The following is a 4,077-nucleotide window of genomic DNA, read 5'->3' on the forward strand; positions in this document are numbered from 1 at the left end:
TGGAGCCATATTACGATTTGCCAGCTTTAGAAATTCACCACACAGTTCATACTATGTATCAAAATTCATGTGACCACTTTCCAAAATTATGAACTTGGAAAAAATTAAAAGCTCTTTGTGTGCCCCAAATCAATAATTCAGAACAGTTCAACAATAGGTAGAAAGCATGATCTTCAGCTGCCAAACGGTCAATCTCCCTTGTCCAATTTGAGTTTGACTACCTGTATTTCCTTGAAGCTAGCAACAATGATCTTATTGTTTACGTGGTGCTTCATGGTCAACCACTCAGATGTCCTGACATCATGTTGGAAAGAAAATGCAGTCTCATGGGCCTATAGGAATCTGACAAGCTAAGCCTCTCAAAGCTTTTGACACTCCAAGACAATTAGTCTTGTAGCAGCATCTTTTTTGAAAGGCTCCTATGACATAACTCTGTAACTATACGGTTAAATAAATCTTAATAAAATAAATCTCCATGTTGCTTCAACTTCTAAATATTATATAAAGGGGCAAAAGTAGGAAGAATATTAAAAGTCTTGGCCACTTCCTCCAGAAACAGGACAGTCACTGTTCACATTTTGCCTCTGAGTTATCCATATATGTCTTTCGGGGTAACAAAAGCCCTATTTTGTTTGAGTGATGGGCAGAGAGCACTTGAGGTCAAAAAAGATAAGCCACCACCCAAGCTGTGAGGGAGTGAACTGGGATTGGGCTTGTCCCATCTCCCTTTGCCTGGGATTGGTCTAAGAGCGAGCCTGGCCGGTATCTGGCCAATGCAACAAAAGGAGAGGTCTCAAGGAGACTTCCTGAAATTTTTCTTCCTGGAAAAGAAACATAACTTCAAAGAAGGAAGCTTTTTTACCCCAGTCCTTTCCACCTTTGAATGTAGCCTCGTGAGGACTTAATATCTGAAGCTGTAGTAGCCATGAGGTGGCAAAAGATGGAGGACCAGAAGGACAGACAAGAATCTGGGTCCTCAATGAGACTATTGCACTGCTAAGCCTACCTTCTCCAGGCTTCTTTTTAGGTGAGAAAATTAAACATCATTGCGTGAGGCCCTGGAGACCGGATTCTGTTATTTGCAGCTAAATGCATCCTTATGCCACAACTGTCTATGCACTGAAACCAACCTGCAAGATTTACAACACGCCTTCATGATGTATGAGATGTAATTCTGAATTTTAATGTGTGTCTGCCTTAGTGTGAGGATTCATGTGTAAGTGTGACAGTAGCAGTTAATTTAGCTGAAACGATTTTCTTCCTCTGGCGTTAACTGGTAAAATGAAAGATAATGAGATTTTAATCTCTTCAAAGCTTTTTCTGTTTCAAATACGGGAGTGTGTTTCTACAGCGTGGGGCACTTCAGCTAATACTTCATCGAGATTAAAAAAAGAAATCATCACAAAGAAAAATGTTTTTTCTTTTCTTCTTTCTTTTCTTTTTATTGTGCCTATATGACAAGATGGATGTTAGCTGAACCTAATGTGGTTATTTCACAATATATGTAAATCAAACCAGCATGCTGTATGCCTTAAACTTATACAGTGATTATATCAATTATTCTCAGTAAAGCTGGAAAAAAATTTTAAAGTAAGAAAACAGCTTGAGTCATTTGAATGAATATTGCTAATGTGATTTAGGCATTTATTAAGATGGAGATAAAATGCTATACTTAGATTTACATGATTACTTTGATGTAGTTCCTTGCAGAATAACACAGGAACTATGATTTTGAATGTGACAGACACACACAATTCCTTTTTTTTTTTTTAAATAACTTTAAAACTTAGATACTTTTTCACCTCTTCTAGTTCAAATGAGGGGGAAGCACTCCAAATGTACATTCCGGGAATCCTGCCTCCTTTGTCATAAACTTCGTTGCAGGGAGAGCTAAATGGAAGCCAAACTTCATTTGATGAACCCCAGATGGCTACGGATTCTGGATGTATTAGTGTTGGCAAGGGTATGGTTGAGAAGGACAAAAGGAATTGCCCAAACATGGTGTTACAAAAAAATCTACACAGATTCGTTGACTTGTGTTTCAAAAGTTTGGGCTCCTGACTGTACAAGCAACCATGGTCTCAAGTCCTCGGGTCACAGCAGTGCCAGAGCTAACATCTTTTTCTGGATAAAAACAAACTGGGGTGGTGTACATTCTTTGTCTAAAATGTTGCCAGTGTATGAGTTTTGCAGAGGACTCAACTTTTACAAAGAACTCACATTTAAACAAAGCTGCACTGATACAATAAAAAAAACCCAAAAGTCATGTACCAGAAAAATGATTCCTAAGTAGTCTCTTGTTCCAGACATCTAGTCTCTGGGAAGGTTTACCTCTCTATTCTTGGTTTGTGTTAAATCGTGTAATGTTTTGCCAAAAGCCACTCCTATCATCCACAGCCGCTTACCCACAGAACTTGGGTTCATTGGTACAGTGAGGTGATGGTTGTGTCACTCTCTTTCCAGCCTGTTGGCCTAAAAGTCCTAGAAGAGGCTGTGGACCCATGATGGGTGGTGTTCATGTCTAGATGATTCCCAGTGGCAACACCAGGAAGATTCAGCAGTTGCAGCCTGAAGGAAAAAAATCCCAACCTTTGCCTAAGAGTAACACACAGGACCCTACACCACACTAGAAATAAAACCGTAACAACCAAAAAAAAGCAGCTATGTGTTAAAAAGTTCCTGTTCACACTTGCCATTCCCTCTGCTAGAATGCATGCAAAAAAGCTTCTTTTCACAGCGGTCAGAATTGTACATCCTAACCAACCCTCACTACCTGGACCCCTCTTTGTTTCTCTCCTAAATTGTCTTCCCAGTTCCTTTTCTCTTCAGCCAGTATTCCTCTTTTCCATGGGCAGTTCCACTGTGGATCCCTCTACTCTTTCTCCCTTTCTTTTTCTTTTCTTCCCTTTCTTCCTGCCTGCCTTTCTTCTCCTCTCTCTCTCTCATTCATTCATTTCCTACTATATGTCAGGTATTGTTCTAGGATCTGGGCCTACAGCAGTAAATGAAAAAGAAGACTCCTGATATTGTGAAGTTTATATCCTATGGGGGGAGGTGGGGGGGGGAATATCCTAAAATAAAAGGGGAATTTTGGGTCACAAGAGCTTTGAAGAGAATCAAACTGGGTAAGTGATAGATGGGCTTGGGGGCTGGAAAGCAGGGAGACTGCTTTAGATAGGATGGAGAGCCTGCTGGGAGGGATTAAAATTAGGTTGAGACCTGAATTATAGGAAAGAATTAGCCAAAGGAAAAGTGTTCCAGACAGAGAGGATGGCCATGCAAAGGCCTTACAATAAGAACAGCGTAGCAAGTCCAAGCAAGTGAAAGCAAGCTGGTGTGGTTAGAACCTGGAGAACAAGGATGGGAGTGGCACTAAGACATGAAGTCAGACGGTTCCATCTGGCCTGGAAATTAACATAGGAGGTTTGAATTTTATTCTAAATGCAGTAAGAAGTCAGGCCCTAGCAAAGTAATGCATTATATATCCAGAATATTGACCATTCACTGTTTAGTTCCTATGCATTCTCCACAGGCTGTTCCTATGACAATTTCATGATGGTGATGCACGCATGAAGAATTTATTACAGGGGCGCCTGGCTCAGTTGGTGCAGCATGCAACTCTTGATCTCAGGGTTGTGAGTTCGAGCCCCATGTTGGGTGTAGAGATTACTTAAAATCTTAAAGGGGTGCCTGGGTGGCTCAGTCAGTTAAGCGTCTGACTTCAGCTCAGGTCATGATCTCACAGTTCATGAATTCGAGCTCTACACACAGTATGGAGCCTGCTTGGGACTCTCTCTCTCTCTTCCTCCCTCTCTCTCTGCCCCTCCCCCACTCATTCTCTCTCTCTCTCTCTCTCTCTCTCTCGCAAAATAAATAAACTTGAACAGGTGACAAGTGCGAGATCCTCTGCTCTACTCTACATCTTTGTCTTCTCCCATCTCTTGAACACCTTAAAGCTACACCATTCCTACATACTTACACAATCTGATCCTTGTTTCTTTTTGAGAAATTCATCATTTGGCTTTGGATTTTCATCTGTTTTTACCCCAAACTATTAACAGAGATGCCTTTTTTTTC

The sequence above is a fragment of the Prionailurus bengalensis genome, chromosome D4 (genome assembly GCF_016509475.1).
Source record: "Prionailurus bengalensis isolate Pbe53 chromosome D4, Fcat_Pben_1.1_paternal_pri, whole genome shotgun sequence".
Lineage (NCBI taxonomy): Eukaryota > Metazoa > Chordata > Mammalia > Carnivora > Felidae > Prionailurus > Prionailurus bengalensis.